This window comes from Plecotus auritus (assembly GCF_963455305.1).
Source record: "Plecotus auritus genome assembly, chromosome: X".
Taxonomy (NCBI): domain Eukaryota; kingdom Metazoa; phylum Chordata; class Mammalia; order Chiroptera; family Vespertilionidae; genus Plecotus; species Plecotus auritus.
The window spans coordinates 16,256,217-16,274,098 of record NC_137784.1 but is presented as its reverse complement, the minus strand read 5'-3'; the positions used below and the strand labels follow the sequence as shown (position 1 = coordinate 16,274,098).

The 17,882-nt window shown below is 45.1% G+C and overlaps 1 protein-coding gene and 2 pseudogenes across 5 annotated transcripts in view; 1 reads left to right on the top strand and 2 right to left on the bottom strand.

The window, feature by feature from the left end:
* Positions 1-16,766, bottom strand: part of ZFX (zinc finger protein X-linked) — a 78,164-nt gene extending 61,398 nt beyond the window's left edge. The window contains exon 1 of one of the 3 annotated variants that reach the window (XM_080651893.1): positions 16,373-16,766. The gene's annotated coding sequence lies outside the window, so the exon portion shown is untranslated. The remainder of the gene's footprint in view (positions 1-16,372) is intronic. The other 2 variants (XM_080651898.1, XM_080651897.1) reach the window with 2 other exon arrangements.
* On the bottom strand, positions 14,121-16,148 carry LOC308239509 (histone-arginine methyltransferase CARM1-like; annotated as a pseudogene). Its single transcript has 3 exons — positions 15,563-16,148; positions 14,744-15,288; positions 14,121-14,712 (listed from the first exon to the last, which is right to left on the bottom strand). The product of its transcript is annotated as a histone-arginine methyltransferase CARM1-like (transcript).
* On the top strand, positions 16,153-17,080 carry LOC308239508 (phosphatidylethanolamine-binding protein 1-like; annotated as a pseudogene). The gene is made up of 2 exons: positions 16,153-16,218; positions 16,333-17,080. The product of its transcript is annotated as a phosphatidylethanolamine-binding protein 1-like (transcript).
* Positions 17,081-17,882: the final 802 nt, after the last annotated feature.

Genomic DNA, 17,882 nt, shown 5'->3' with positions numbered 1-17,882 from the left:
GACCAAAAATATACCCACTAAGGAAGAGATTAAGTTATGTAAGTCAAAGAACTTCATATGTTCCTTAAAACTCTGTTCTGTCATGAAACTGTTTTTTTTCTGGATTATTAGTGCATTAAAGAGGTTGAGGGAACATTGAGAAAAAGATCTGGGTCTAGTATAGAACCTGGCATATCAACCCAATTAATGTTAAATAAATAAGTTGACAATTACTGGAAGGAAAGTAGGAAGGAGTGCAAAGGGTCTAAGGAATGACCTTAAGTGGTTTTAAGTTACTCTGAAATATATTTAAGGTAATAAAGAAATACAAAGGACTGAAGGAAGTTAGCCAAAACCTTAGTGAAGGCTGATTTCCATGAATCAATGAAAGAAATAGGTTATAAACACAAAAATGAAGCTTATGTAGACTGTGGGTGCAACCTCTACTTTAAAATTTTGGAATCCATGTCATTTTGTTTATAAAAGGATTAGTCTAACCTTTGAGATTTTGAGAAACTGGAGATCTACACTCAGATTTCACAATTTATCCAGTCTTTGACCAAGCAGCAACTTCAGTCAAGAGAGACAGCAATTGTCACTGGAGTGCTATTGGGCTCAACAGGAAAAATACTGCCCTCTAGAGAGCAATATGGATGGTTGTTGATACTATTTTTTTTTTTTTTTTTTGACACGGAGTGAAACTACAAAACATTAATGATAAAGGGAATCTTAAAAGCCACAAGAGAAAAGAGGTATTATCACTAAGAAATGAAAATTAGATAACCGACAGACTTTGTATAAGTCACCAACTGCTGCCAGAAGACAGTGGAATGATATTTTCAAAGTGAAAAGGGGAAATTATTACCAACATAGCATTTTATACCTAGATAAATTACCATTATAAAGGCAAAATACAGACATTTACAGACATAAAAAGTAGTTTACTACTAATAGAAATACTGTGGATGTGCCGATTTATGGTGCCAGCCAAAATGGAATAAGCCCACTATAGTCTATCTCTCCCACTTAGAACAACTATAATCTCTGGCGGGGGGGGGGGGGGGGGACACACAAAAGCAACTACCTGAGAACTCTGAAATGTCAGCAAAATCAGATGCATTGAGAAGGGAAGTAAAAATTTGAAGAGGTGAGGGGTGAGTTACCCATATATTTTAGCTACTTTCTCTCCCAACATTGATCAGAGAAGAAATCTCCAGCAGAGCTTGCTTAGACAGTACAATGAGAATACCTCCAAGGAACCCTATACTCTGGCCAGACAACTGAGAAAAGGTGCCCCTGAAAGTTGGAAGTGTGGAAGGAATCACAAAAAGGAGATTGCTGGAGAAGGAGTTAATTCTGTGCATGAACTAGCACAAATCCCAGACTCAACTCTGAGCTGAGCATGCATGGGACAGACCCAAAGTAACAAAGCAAAGACTTTGAGAACTAAGCTATTATATAAAACACCCCTCAACCTAACTCCTGAGTAGAGCATATGCGGGATAAGATCAAAGTACCAGAGCAGAGGCTTTTGAACTAACATTGGGACCACTGCACACAAAGCTTGTAGTCTGAACCTAACGAGATTGATTGCCCACTTAAAAAAAAAATTTCATCCACCAGACGACTTTAACAGGACCCAGATTCTTACAACATAAGATTCATAATATCCAGTATACAATCCAAATTATTTGACATACAAAAAATTGAGAAAAAAAGTGGCTAATTCCCAAGGGAAAAGACATTCAACAGATGCCAAATCCAAGATAACTCAGATGTTGAAATTAACAGGCAGACTTTAAAGCTGTTATAATTATGCTCTATGAGGTAAACACGCCCTTTAGATAAATGAAAATATAGTTCTCAACAGAGTAAAAATAAACTATAAAAATTACCAAATGGAAATTTTAGAGGGTAAAAATATAATATATAAAATAAAAAATTCACTAGATGAGCTCAATACAAGTAGATGTGTTAATATATATGTATATACACTGAGTGGCCAGATTATTATAATCTCTGAATGCATAATCATCTGGCCACTCAGTGTATATCCTATATAATAAAAGGCTAATATGCAAATTGTCCCCTCAACCAGGAATTCAACCAGCAGGCAGGCTGGCCAACTGCCCATTTCCCCTCCCCCTGGCCAGGCTGGCCGGACCCCACCCATGCACGAATTCATGCACCGGGCCTCTAATATATATATACTGAGTGGCCAGATTATGCGTTCAGAGATCATAATAATCTGGCCATTCAGTATATATATCCCTTATTTTATATATAACATGAAATATCACATATATTATATTTATATAATATGTATTATATATTTTTATAGAGAGAGAAAAGTGAAGATTATGTAGGTTGTGAGTACAACCCCTACTTTAAAATTTTGGAATCCATATCATTTTGTCTATAAAAAGGGATTAGTCCAGCCTTTGAGACCATGAGAAACTGGAGCTCTACAGCCCCGATTTCACAACCCACTCAAGTCTCTGGCCAAAAAGCAGCCTCAGGAGATACAGCAATTGTCTCAAAAGTGCTATAGGTTCAACAGGGACAATACTGCCCTCTAAGGAGCATTCTGGAAGTTTGTGGGTATGTTTTTTGAAACTGCAAAATGTCACGAAAAAGAGGGGAGAAAATACACACACACACACACACACACACACACACACACACTCACACACACACATACACAATTGTGGGGCTGGCAAATCCAAAATCTTCAGAGCAGGCCAGCAGGCTAGAGACCCAGGGAAAAACTGCAGTGTTAAGTCCAAAGGCAGAATTTTTCCTTCCTCAGGGGAGGTCAGTTTTTTCACTTAAGGTCTTCAACTGATTGGATAAGGCCCACACACATTATTGAGGATATTCTGCTTTACCATTGACTTAAATGTTAATCACAATTAAAAAAAAATACCTTCACAGATTATCCAAGGTGGTGGCAGAGTAGGTAGAAGTCACACTCACTTCCTCCTAGGACCAAACTGCAAGTACAATTAAAATAAAGGAAAATCAACCTAAATAACCAACTGAAGACTAGCTGAACAAAAGTCTTATTAGCAAGGATTTACAGAAGAAGCCATATCGAGACTGGTAGGAAGAGTGGAGATGTGAAAAGGACTGGACCTGTACCCACGTGCAGTGGCTGAGAATCCAGAGGGATATCTCAGCTGCAGAAGTTCCCCTTGCCAGGAGCATGGAGTCTCAACCCCAGCAGGGCTCCCAGCCCAGAACACTAGAGCCGGGAAGAGGAGCCCACATAACATCTGGCTGTGAAAATCAGTGGGAATTCTGTCCACCAGGGAGATGGGAGTCTCTTAGAAACCCAGGCACCCTCTCAAAGAATCAGAGCATAAAATCTCACTCACAGCCACTCACCGTGGGCTCCAGAGGAGGGAAGGAGGCTCAAAGAAGACTGGAGAGACTGGGTTGTGTGGCTCCGAGGGGAGAGCTGAAGGGACAGCCGCCAGGGGCCCTGTGCGGAGTCCCTCTCTCACGTTCCCACAGATGCAATCTTTCCTGGGTTGAGCACCCACTCCGTGTGGTTACAGCCTGGAGGAATGTAATAGCCCCATCTTCCTGACTCCCAGTTGCCCCACCCTGCTGAGCTCAAGCCCTGAAGAGGAGTCAGATGCCTGCTCCTGTGGTGTAGAATTTCTTGAAGGCCTCTTGAGGATGAACTCAGGGGGTGTCAGAGACTGAGTTATGTGACTCTGGGGCGGAGACCACGCCTCCTACCACGCACCTGACTGGAGCTTATCCCCCAGAGGAAATCCACTAGCCCCACCCTCCCAACTCCCAGTGGCCCCTCCCTGCCAACCTGGTGTCCTGCAGAATTGTCACCTGGCTGTGGCCAGCCTGGGCTTGCAGTGCAGAGTTTCTAGAAAAGCTCTGGGCAGAATCAGGAAGAGACTGAATTCTGTGCCTCTAGGGCCAATTTTTCCTCACATGCCTGACCAGCACAACCATTCTTGTGTATAGCCCTCCCTTCACACGGCCAAATCTTGGTCTCTTTGGGTCTGATGAACTCTGCTGGCCTCACCCTGATAACTCCACAAGACCCTGCCCCACTACACAGGTCTGCAGGCACCCGGATGGTGGTGGCTGACCTTGGTGTACTCTGGGACTTTTGCTGAGTGGTTTCAGTCCCAGCACTGGTGCTGAGTTTGAATCTATATCATTCTGGTGAAGAACACATGCCCCTACCTGGTGATTCACTGAGAACCTACCTCATGCAACTCTCATATCACCAGAGGCTATTTCACTGAGACTAACAGGAAGCCACAGGCGGAGGTGGATTTTGGGGGTGCTTTGGGCTATTTGCTGACCTGCTCCCAGGCTTGGTGCTGGTGGAAACTGGCCTTGGTATGCAGCTTGGCTCATCTCCTCACACCCAGGCCCAGCAGAGGTAGCACAAACTGTGGATTCCTTTATAGCTCCAAACAGGTAGCCTAGAGCCAGTCACAGGCAGTACCTAATATTGACCTGCTGTAATGGAGTCCCTCCCAAGAGGCCCCAGAACCAACACACCTGGTGGCAGGCTTCAGACCACAGCAGAGCACCACCCAATTAGTTCCTCAAGAAGCATACCCAAAGGGAAATCTCAGCAGGCACAAACCCTGTTGGGGCAAATTCCGCTTTGTGGGGTCAGCCTCCACGCAGCAGTTCATACACTGTGGTTGGGGTCAATCCACATCTTCACCCAGCCAAAGAATCAACCCCACCCACTGATGGACCAACAGCAATCAAGACTCAACTACAATAGGAGGGCTCACCTAACCCACACAAGGGACATTCCTGGAGCACCTAGCTCAGGTGATCAGGGAGACTGTGTCATTGAACCCCACAATATACCTACTACATAAGACCTCCATACCAAGACAAGAAGACATAGCAGATCTACCTAATGCACAGAAACAAAAAAAGAGAGGCAGCCAAAAGGAGGAGGCAAAGAAAAATGCCCCAAATGAAAGAACAGGAAATATCCCCAGAAAAAGAACTAAATGAAATGGAGGCAAGCAATCTACCAGGTATAGAGTTCAAAACAGTGGTTATAAGGATGTACAAGGAACTTAGTGAGAACTTCAACAAAGAGATAGTAAGCATAGCTGAAACCCGTTTGGCTCAGTGGATAGAGCGTTGGCCTGCAGACTGAAAGGTCCCAGGTTCAATTCTGGTCAAGGGCATGTACCTTGGTTGTAGGCACATCCCCAGTGGGGGGTGTGCAGGAGGCAGCTGATTGATGTTTCTAACTCTCTATCCCTCTCCCTTCCTCTCTGTAAAAAGCAATAAAATATATTTTTTTTTAAAAAAAGAGAGATAGTAAGCATAAAACAAAGGACATAGAAACAATGCAAAAGAATCGGTAGAAATTTAAGAATACAATATCTGAAATAAAGAATACACTAGAAGGATTCAACAGCAGATTAGATGAAGCAGAGGACTGAGTCAGCAACTTAGAAGACAAAGTAGCTAAAAACACCCAGAGAGGCAAAAAGAAAAAAATTATTTTAAAAAATTATGTGAGAGAAACACATCAATTGGTTGCCTCCCGCACTCTCTAAAAACCAATGGAAAAGTATCCTTGGGTGAGGATTAATCAGAAAAAAGAAAAGTACAGTCAATATCCCTCATGAATACAGTTGTAATACAAATAAATAATACAATAATTAATAAATAACACAAGAATAAACTCTGGGCCCTAGCTAGTTTGGCTCAGTGGATAGAGCATCAGCCTGGGGACTGAAGGGTCCCAGGTTCGATTCCGGTCAAGGGCACATGCCCAGGTTATGGGCTCAGTCCCCAGTAGGGGACATGCAGGAGGCAGCCAATCAATGATTCTCTCTCATCAGTGATGTTTCTATCTCTCTCTCTCCCTCTCCCTTCCCCTCTGAAATCAATAAAAATATATATATTTTTAAAAAGAATAAACTCTGGTGCTCGCTTCGGCAGCACATATACTAAAATTGGAATGATACAGAGAAGATTAGCATGGCCCCTGCGTAAGGATGACATGCAAATTCATGAAGCAGTCCATATTTTAAAATAAATAAATAAGAAATAATTTATTGCAGAGTTGGCTGTTCACACACACACACACACACAGAATAAATTATGTTTCACATACAACTGTAAACCTACTTTTGCTCACCCCTGTATTTCGCAATTAAAATTCAGCAACATATTAAAAGAATTATATGGGTTCTAGTATTCAGAATATATCAAACACATCTACAACTCAACAACAAAAGGACAGACAACCCACTTAAAAAATGAGCAAAGTACTTGAATAGACATTTCTCCAAAGAAGATATACACATGGCTAACAAGCATATGAAAAGCTGCTCAACATCACTACTTATTAGGGAAACGAACATAAAAATCACAATGAGATACTACTTCACACCCACTAGGATGGCCATAACACCAACAACAAACATAAAATAAAAAGCATTGATGAGGATGTGAAGAAACTGGAACCCTCATACATTCCTGGTGGGAATGCAAAATGGTGTGGCCACTTTAGAAAAAAGTTTGGCTGTTCCTCAAAAAGCTAAAACATTGAATTACCATATGACCCAGTAATTCCACTTCTAGGTATATACTCAAAAGAATTGAAAACAGGTGTTCAAACAAAAACTTACACATGAATGTTCATAGCACCACTACTCACAATAGCCAAAAGATGGAAACAACCCAAATGCTCATCAAGCGATGAATAGATAAACAGAATATGCCATATTATTCAGTCATAGAAAGGAATGAAGTACTGACACATGCTATGACATGGATGAACCGCAGAAACATTGTGCTACGTGAAATAAACCAGACACAAAAGGCCACACACTGTATAATTCCATTTACATGAAATATGCAGAGTTGGCAAATCCATAGAAACAAAAAGCAGATTAGTGGTTGCCAGGGGTTGGGAGAATGGGAATGAGGAGTGATTGCTTAATGAGTATGAGGTTTTCTTTTGGAGTGATGAAAATGTTCTGGAATTAGATAGTGGTGATGATTGCACAACATCGTGAATGTACTTAGTGACAATTGTACACTTTTAAATGGCTAAAATAGTAAGTTGTATGCTATGTGTATTTTATTACAATAAAAAAAAATTAAAAAGTCATACACCATGGCCAAGGAAGGTTTATTCCCTGGATGCAAATCTAGTTCAATATTTAAAATCCCTTCAACAAGCTAAAAAAGAAAAAAATCACATAATCATATCAATTGATGCAGAAAAGCATTTGACAAAATTCAACACTGATTCCCGATAAAAATTCTCAGAACACTAGGGATAGAAGGTAACTTCAACTTGATAAATAAAACCTACAAAAAAACTTACAGCTTACATTATATTTATTGGTGAAAAACTGACTGTTTCCCCCCTAAGAACAGGAACAAAGCAAGGATGTCTGCTCTCATCATCTTATTCAACATTAGTGATCCGGCGCATGAAATTCATGCACATTAAAAGAGAATTAGCCCTAGCTGGTTTGGCTCGGTGGATAGAGCGTCGGCCTGCGGACTGAAGGGTCCCGGGTTCGATTCCGGTCAAGGGCATGTACCTTGGTTGCGGGCACATCCCCAGTGGGAGGTGTGCAGGAGGCAGCTGATCGATGTTTCTCTCTCATCGATGTTTCTAGCTCTCTATCCCTCTCCCTTCCTCTCTGTAAAAAATCAATAAAATATATTTTAAAAAAAAAGAGAATTAATTAGCCGAAACCGGTTTGGCTCAGTGGATAGAGCGTCGGCCTGCGGACTGAAAGGTCCCGGGTTCGATTCCGGTCAAGGGCACGTAACTTGGTTGCGGGCACATCCCCAGTAGGAGGTGTGCAGGAGGCAGCTGATCGGTGTTTCTCTCTCATCGATGTTTCTAACTCTCTATCCCTCTCCTTTCCTCTCTGTAAAAAATCAATAAAATATATTTAAAAAAAAAAAAAAGAGAATTAATTAGAGGAAATATTTTAATATTGCTATTTGCCCTTTCTCTATAATAGAAGTGTCAGAGATGAAAGAAAATTAGTAAAATGTATATGAAAATCTTCCTCCTGTCAGAGTCTGGGGTGCACCACGGGAACCAGAGTCAAGTCCCCGCCCACGCACGTGTGCCTCGAAATCGCGCGAGACCCAGACCTGGCCAGCCCCACCCCCATTGGGCTAGATCCAGACCCGGCCAGCCCCACCCCCATTGGGCTAGATCCAGACCTGGCCAGCCCCACCCCTGTCATGCCCCACCAGGTGGGGGGTGTGCCCTGAGGTCCCCTGGCCTGGCACCGGGGCAGGGGTCGTGGCCTGAGGTCCCCAGTCAAGCCCCATCAGGCGGGGGGTGCAGCCTCAGGTCCTCTGCCCCAGCCCAGTGCCACACAGACTCAGGTCCCTGCTGATTGCTTGTTAAGGCTCATTACGAGAACTCTGCCTCCGCTGTGGGCGCAGCCATCTTGTGTTACAGGATCCCTGCCTCTGCTGTGGGCGCAGCCATCTTGTTACGATGTGATGGTAATTTGCATATTCCCTCTTTATTAGATAGGATAGTACTGAAAGTCCTAGCCAGTGCATCATGACAAAGAAATAAACTGAAATAAAATACTAGTAAAAGGAATCTTGATTGAAAAGAAAGAAATAAGGTTGTCCCTAGAAACCGGTTTGGCTCAGTGGATAGAGCGTCAGCCTGCGGACTGAAAGGTCCCAGGTTCGATTCCGGTCAAGGGCATGTACCTTGGTTGCGGGCATGTCCCCAGTAGGGGGTGTGCAGGAGGCAGCTGATCGATGTTTCTCTCTCATTGATGTTTCTAACTCTCTATCCCTCTCCCTTCCTCTCTGTAAAAAAAATAAAATAAAAAAAAATAAAAAAAGAAATAAGGTTGTCCCTATTTGCAGATGACATGAATGTTTATGTAAAAACTAGAGGCCCAGTGCACAAAATTCATGCATGGGTAAGGTCCCTAGACCTGGCCGGCAATCAGGGCTGATCTGTAGGGCGACCAGCGGGGTGATCGGGTGTGGGGGGGGCCCTGCTGGCACCCGTCTTGGCTGGCCTGGGGCCTGCGGGCTGGGGGCAGCTCCTGCATTGAGCATCTTCCCCCTGGTGGTCAGTGCGTGTCATAGTGACCAGTTGTTCCACTGGTTGTTCCACCATTTGGTCGATTTGCATATTAGGCTTTTGTTATATAGGATGCCCCACCGGTGTGGCTCAGTGGTTGAGCGTGGACCTATGAACCAGGAGTTCATGATTCGATTCCCAGTCAGGGCACATGCCCGGGTTGTAGGCTTGATCCCCAGTATGGGGCATGCAGGAGGCAGCTGATCAATGATTCTCTCTCATCATTGATGTTTCTATCTCTCTCTCCCTCTTCCTTCCTCTCTGAAATCAATAAAAAATATATTTTTAAATCTATAAAATAACTCCTAGAGCTAATAATTTTGACAACGTCACAGGATACAAGGTAAGTGTATAAAATAACTGTATTTCTATATATTAGCAATGGACACCAAAATTTAAAATACAATACGATTTACAATCAGTAAAAAATAAAATAAAATACTTAGGTATAAATCTAACAAAGCATGTATAAGACTTGTATCCTTAAAAACTGCAAAACACTGATGCAGGAAATACAAGAAGGTCTAAATAAATGGAGAGACTTTCTGTGTTCATGGATTAGGAGAGTCAACATAGAAAAGATTTTAGTTCTCCCCAAATTCCTGTACTGGTTTAATGCAATTCCTATCCAAATCTCAGATATATATATATATATATATATATATATATATATATATATATATATAATTTTCACCTAAGGATATTTTTCTATTGATTTTTAAAGAATGGAAGGGAGGAGGAGAGATAGAGAGAAACATCGATGTGAGAGAGAGACATAGATTGGCTGCCTCCCACACGGCCCCCGACCAGGGCTGGGGAATGAGTCTGTAACCAAGGTATGTGCCCTTGCCTGGAATCGAACCCAGGACCCTTCAGTCTGTGGGCCAATGCTCTATCCACTGAGCCAAACCAGCTAGGGCTCAACAATATTTTTATAGATGTAGATACGCTTATCCTAATATTTACATAGAAAGGAAAAGGAACTAGAATAGCTAAATTAATTTTGAAAAAAGAAGAACAAAGTAGAAAAAAATTAGTCTACCTGATTTCATGATTTATTATATAGCTACAGTAATCCAGATTGTAGACGTATAGACATAGGTCAGTGAACAGAATAGAAAATCCAGAAACAGACCCACACAAAGATACCCAATTGATTTTTGACACGGATGCAAAAAATAATTCAATGGAGGAAGGAGAGTATTTTCATCAAATGGTGCTGGATCAATTGAACAGCCATAAGGCAAATAAATAAATAAATAAATAAACCTAAACCTGAACCTCACACCTGATGCACAAATGAACTCAAAATGGATTGTGGATTTAAATGTAAAACATAAAATTATAAAACATTTAGGGGAAAAACATAGGATAAAATCTTCAGGACCTAGGGCCAGGCAAAGTGTTCTTTTTATTTTTTCTTTTTATTTTTTATTGATTTCAGAGAGGAAGGGAGAGGGAGAGAAAGATAGAAACATCAATGATGAGAGAGAATCACTGATCGGCTGCCTCCTGCACGCCCCCTACTGGGGATCTAGCCTGCAACCCGGGCATGTGCCCTTGAACGAAATTGAACTCGGGACCCTTCAGTCCGCAGGCCGATGCTCTATCTACTGAGCCAAACCAGCTAGGGCCAGGCAAAGTGTTCTTAAACTTAACATCAAAAGCACCATAAAAGGAAAAATGGGTAAAATTTTGCTCTGTGAAATACCTTATTTAGAGGATGAAAAGTCAAGCTACAAACTGGGAGAAAATATTTGCAAACCACATATCTGACAAAGGATTAATACCTCAAAACTCAACTGTAGAAAAGCAAATAATCCAATTACAAAATGAGGAAAATACATGAACAGACATTTCACCAAAAAGGATATACAGATGGCAAAAAGCCCATGAACACCATTAGCCATTAGAAATGCAAATTAAAACCACAATGAGATATTATAGCTTTGTAAGATGTTACCATTGGGGGATATTCTGTAAAGGGTACATGGGATATCTCTGTATGATTTCTTAAAACAGCATGTGAACTCATAATTATCTCATAATAAAAAATTTACTTTTTAAAATAAGATGGGACACAGAGAAAATGGTGCTTAGAGAGACATTTATAGCTTTAAATATTTATATCACGCAAAAAAATCAAATCAATAACCTGTGCTTCTATTTTAGGAAACTAGAAAAAGAAGAGCAAACTACACCCAAAGCAAGATAAGACATAATAAAGATTAGAACTGAAATCAATGAAACAGAAAACAGAAAAACAATAGAGAAAATTAAAAAAAACCTGAAAGTTGGTTCTTTGAAAAGACTGACCATAAAAAAAAAAAAAAAAAAAAAAAGAGGGGGTGGGGGAGAGAGAGAGAGAGAGAGAGAGAGAGAGAGAAAAGACACAAATTACCAAAATCAGGAATGAAAGAGGATACAACACTACCCACACTACTGAAATTAAAAGGATTAAAAAGGGTTTGTATGAACAAGTTTATGCCCACACATTAGACATCTTAGATGAAATGGACAAATTCCTGAAAAGACACAAATTATCAAAATTAACCCAATAAGCAACAGAAAATCTGAACACACCTACAGCGAGAAATCACATTACTAATTTGAAATCTTCTCCGAAAGAATAGTTCAAATCTAGGTGGCTTCACGGGCAAACTGGTGAATTCTATCAAATATTTAAAGAAGAAATATTACCAATCCTTCACAAACTCTCAGAAAACAGAGGAAGACAGAATACTGCCCAATTCATTCTGTGTGGCTAGCTTTACCCCTTACCAATACCAAACAAAGCCATCATAAGAAAACTGAAAATCAGTATTCCTCATTAACATAAATGTAAGAATATTTAACAAACTATCCACCAACTGAATTAAGCAGCATATAAAAATAATCATACGCCGTGACCAAATGGGATTTAGGCTGGGAATACAAATACTGAGGGAAATACACAGGCCTAATGTTAGCTACAAGGAAAAAGAACGCCTTCCATAACAGATCCTTGAGGTTTCTCTGTGTCTAGTGGCTGACACTGACCCTCCTCCCCTCCAGGCCCCAGGGCCTCATGTTCTAGCTCTTGGCAGGGATTAGGGAGGCGGATCCAGAGGGGCTCAGGGACAGGATAGCAGCAAGAGGCAGGGCCTTCCCGACAGCTGGAGTGGGTTGTACATTCAAGTGTGAAGTGAACCCTTTTGTGACACATATATGGAGCTGTACAGGCCTGGCCCCACCCTGTTCTGAAGTCCTAGCAGGGCCACCCCACACCACTGAGCCTCTGAGTTGGGGGAGGGGGGCTGCTGGCTCCGCCAGGCCGGCCTGGTTTCTCAGAGGGTCTGCGGATTGACACTGGTTCTTTTCATAAAAAAATAGAATTTAAAAAGCAGCATGTCATGCCCATTGTGACCAAGGCGTAGGGAGGCCCCGTCTGGCTAAGCCTGCCTTCCCACTGGAGACAGGCAAGGGGGGCCGGAGCTGGGAAACTGGGCAGGGCCACAGTTGCTCCCTGCCACCCACCCACAGGGCCTGCAGCTGTCAGGCCTGGGCACGTCTGTTTTGTTAGATTTCAAGCCCAGGTCAGGGTAGAGAGCACAGGAGGGGGAAACAGGGATCCCATGGTATGATCTTGTGTAAAATATGGCAATTACCCACGCTCAAGGCCAAGATATGAGTGGGCAGTGAGGGTAGCTGCAGTAACATTGTGTAAAAAGTGTCCAAGTTCACCCTAGCTGGTTTGGCTCAGTGGGTAAAGCATCGGTCTGTGGACTGAAGGGTCCTGGGTTCAATTCCAGTCAAGGGCACATGCCCAGGTCGTGGGCTCCATCCCCTGTGTGGTGCATGCAGTGCAGGAGGCAGCCAATCAATGATTCTTTCTCATCATTGATGTTTCTATTTCTCTCTCCCTCTCCCTTCCTCTCTGAAGTCAATCCTAAATAATAAAAGGCTAATATGCAAATCCAGGGGTGGGCAAACTTTTTGACTCGAGGGACACAATGGGTTCTTAAACTGGACTGGAGGGTCGGAACAAAAGCATGGATGGAGTGTTTGTGTGAACTAATATAAATTCAAAGTAAAGGAGCGGAGGGGAGAGCAAGAGAACCCTCCGCTCTTTCGGCTCCGCGGGCCGTAGTTTGCCCACGGCTGAAATAGACCAAACAGCAGAAAAACCGAATGGTTGCTATGATGTGCGCTGACCACCAGGGGGCACACGCGGAACATGGCGGGCGTCAGCCGTGGTAGGATGGTGGAGCAGATGAGCAGGGGCACCAGACCAAGGTGGGGCACTGGTCACCGTCATCGGGGTGAGCCTCTGGTGGTTACCGAAAATTCTTTGCTGCAGTGCCACAGTCCTGCCTGGCGCCAGCCCCGATCCCTCGGCACCCCTATCACTCGGTGCCGTCAGCATCAGCAGGTGCAAGCGGCGGCTGACGGCCCCGATCACCGCTGAGGGCTTCTCCACCTCCCTCTGCTCCTGAGAGGTGATCGGGGCAGCAGCCGCCGCTCACACCCACTGACAGCACCGGCCCTGCTCGCACCCATTCACACCCATTGCTGGTGCCGGCCCCCATCGCTCACTGCCATCAGTGGGTGTGAACGGTGCTGGCGCAGTCAGCACATGGAAACAGTGGCAGCGGGAGTGAGATGGCAGGCAGACAGGGGACCAGGGCCAAGGCAAGAGGGGCTGGGTGGGGGTGTGGAAGATGGGTCGAGACCTACCCCTGTGCCCACTGCAGCCTTGCAGCCCATAGTTCCTTTCAAGGTGCACGAATTCATGCACTGGGCCCCTGTAAAAAAATATATTTTTAAAGAAGTGTCCAAGTTTCTATAGGCAAAGAGGACCATGGCCAGTATTTGGGCTTCTTCAATACTGGGGTGAAAGCTGCCCAGGCGGAGGGGTGGGTGGGCAGGGTCTTCATTTGGTTTCTTGGTGCTGTCAGTCCATTCCCCACTGGAAGGGCCTAGCTCCCCTAGTTCAGTGGTCGGCAAACTGCGGCTCTGTTGACTAATGAGTTTGCCAACCACTGCCCTAGTTCATGGTGTTAGTTGGGATGGACATGGGTGAGGCCATGGAGATGGCAGAGATGCCCATGGTGAACTGGCTGTTGACCAGGTGGTGGGTGCCCTGGGTGCCGGAGGACCCTAAAGGAATCCGGTTGTTGTGGCCTACACTAGAGCTGCCTATGATAACATTGCTCAGGTCCAGGCAGTCAGCATGCCAGCTGCGGCCATCCCACTGCTGAGGTTTAGGTGCTGCCCATGTTCCACGTGCTCTCCAAGTGGGTGTGTAGTGGGACCCAGGCGGGGGTGAGGGTGTCGCACCTGTGTATCTGAAGAAGGGGTTTTGCAAATCCAGTTGGTGACTGGATTTGGAACCCGTCTGGTCTACCTGGGCCACAATACTGATGTCGTAGCTCTGTCTTCTGTAGGCAATAAGCAGGCATGTCCCTGAGAGTGTGTCCCCAGCCTTGCCAAACAGTGGTGACTGCAACAGGCACCAGACCTGGTACCAGTGGGGCCTGGACAAGCCACACAGTTATTATAAGCCAATGAACATGACGTCAAACCGGAAAGCCAGACCCTGAACCAGCCCGGATTGCAGCATGTGGAATTTTTTTTTTCTTTTTTCTCTTACCACCCCCCGTCTCCCGCAGCATGTGGAATTTGAATGGAATCTCTATCCTGTGCAAGTCTCCATCTTTGGCTTCTAAGGAGTTCACCGTGTACTTGACAGGCATGGCCATCAGTATCTGGGTGTCAAATGTGTCCACTACAAGCTTCCAGATATATTTGTCCACAATGGCATCTCGGAGGGCCAACAGATGGCTGGTACCAGAATCTGGCCTTAGTAAATTGCTCCATGTAGAGCAGTTCATCCATGAAGGGCACAGGGTGTGCATCACCAATGATAGGGAACATGTTTCCACTAGGCCTCAGGTACTTGGCATGTTGGTAGCTCTCAAGCATGCACTCATTGAACAGCATGTAGCCCATAGGTTCTGAGATGGTGATGTACACCGGCTCAGGGAGCGAGACCTCTTCACCTTCCTGCAGATGACCATGATACAGGGGCTGAATACAGTAGGTGAGGTTGTTATTCTTCACCAAGACCTATGGGTGCTGGGCGGCGGTGCTGCCCTCCACTGCCTATGTCTTCCTTGCTCCAGCTTGGGCAGCAAAAAGCAACAGGAGCCCATCTAGTGTGACTCAGAGGTTGAGCCTCGACCTATGAACCACCGTTCGATTGCCAATCAGTCAGCGCCCAGGCCCAGGTTACAGGCTGGATCCCCAGGGTGGGGGGAGGTGCAGGAGGCAACCGATCAATGATTTTCTCTCATCATTGATGTCTCTCTCTCTCTCCCTCTCCCTTCCTCTCTGAAATCAAATATATATATATATATATATATATATATATATATATATATATATATATATATATATATATTTAAAGCGACAGGACTCCAGAGCCACAGCCAACATCAAGAACGACCTTGTCCTTGAAGTCCCTGTGGCTCTGCAGTATGGCACGCTGCTAGGTGCTCACCGGCACGTAGCCCTGCATCCTGTTCTGCTGCTGGGGCAGGTGGCCATAAAACTGGAAATACTGCACGGAGATGGAGGACGACTCCTCCCTCGCTCGCAGAACACCGACCGCTCCAGGCTATGGCCCCGGCAGGTCTTTAGGATATTGCAGAAGGAATAGATTTTGGGTGCGGCGAACTGGATGAGGACGCTGCTGCAGCCCAGGGTAATGATGATGAAGGACTGCTTGCCCACGCGGCTGCACTCCGTCTCGCGGGACACCGAGCCCACACACACACACACACACACACACACACACACACACTCACATCTCCACGGCTGTAGAGGGCGATGCCTGCCTCGGCGGGGCCAGAGCGCATCGCCTGCGGCTCCGCGCGCCCCTGATCCCGCCGATCGCGTCGCCGATGGCGAGAAGGTGGGCGCCAGGGAGCCCCGAATCGGCCGCGCAGGGCCCCGAGACGCCCCGGCCCGCCACCCCCACAACGCCCGCCCCGCCGCCGCTGCCGCTGCCATCTTAGATGCGGCTCCGGCTCCGCCACCGCCGCGCCCGGGCCCAGGCCGCCGCCTGGATCTATAAATTTAACGCGATCCCTATCCAAATTCCAGCAGGCCCTTTCGGGGAGAAATCGACAAGCTGAGCCTAAAATTTCTACGGAAATTCAAAGGATTTAGGATAGTAAAAACAATTTCGAAAACAGAAAAGTTGGAGGATTTCTATTACCCGATTTAAAATCTTACTTTACAGCGCCTGGTCTCCCGTGGCTCTCGGCTCCGGCTCCGGCTCTCCCGGCTGTCCGCCTGCTCCGCCCCGTGTGCCGGCGGACCTCGGGAAGTGGTCCCGGCCCTGGAGCCTGCAGGGGGTGGATGAGACTCCGCAGCACCCGCTGCAGGTCGCATACGCCGGGGTGGAGGTAGACGAGCTGGGCAAAGTGCTGACGCCCACCCAGGCTGAGAACCGACCCACTGGTATTGCAAGGGATGGCCTTGATCTAAGCAAACTCTACACCTTGGTCTTGACAGACCCGGATGCTCCCAGCAGAAAGGACCCAAAACGTAGGGAATGGCACCATTTTCTGGTGGTCAACATGAAGGGCAGTGACATCAGCAGTGGCACAGTCCTCTCTGATTATGTGGGCTCTGGGCTTCCAAAGGGCACAGGACTTCAGTGGCCTCTGAAGTGGGACGAGCCCATTCTCAGCAACCGACCTGGAGGCCACCCTGGCAAATTCAAGGTGGCATCTTTCCACAAAAAGTATGAGCTCAGTCCCCAGTGGCTGGCACGGGCTACCAGGCGGAATAGGATGATACGTGCCCAAGCTCTGTGAGCAGCTGTCTGGGAAGTGGGGGGAAAGCCAGGAAACAGAAATCGCCCCGGGGCCCCAAGCAGTGTTCTCAAGTTCAGCTATGCATGTAGATTTCTCTTCTTCCCTGTTCCCATTCTCGTAGGCGAGACCTGAGCAGATCGTGATTTAGGGTGACTTTTTCTTCTGCCTGTCCTTTATAATTGTACAGGGTCAATGCTTTATGTTTTGATCAAACTTGAACTCCATTTTGGGGGATATTTTGGTACTATGATGGGCTCATCATTAGACATTAGGAAAATGCAAATTAAAACCACAATGAGATACCACTACATATCCTCCAAAATTAGTATAATAAAAGAAAACAGACAATACCAAGTTTTGGAAAGGATGTGAAGAAACTGGAACCCTTATACATTACTGAAGGGAATATAAAATGGTACAGCCACTTTGAAAAACAGGTTAGCAGTTTCTTAAAAAGTAGAACACAGACTTACCATACAACCTAACATTCCACTCCCAGGAATCTACTCAAAGAAAAATGAAAACATATGTCTACACAAACTTGAATGCTAATGTTCATAGCAGCATTATTCTTAATAGCCAAAAAAGTAGAAACAATTCTAATGTCCATCAATTGGTGAATGGGTAAATGCGGTATATCTTTACAGTGAAATACTATTCAGCAATAAAAAGAGATGAACTGCCCTAGCTGGTTTGACTCAGTGGATAGAGCGTCGGCCTGCAGACCAAAGTGTCCCGGGTTCGATTCTGGGCACCTCCCCGGCACTGGGCACTGGGCCCTGGTCAGGGCTCATGCTCACATCGATGTTTCTGTCTTTCCCTCTCTCTTCCACTCTCTCTAAAAACAAATTGAAAAATATCCTCTGGAGAGGATTAACAAAAAAAAAAAAAATGCTGAAATAAACATCATGAGCAAATATTTC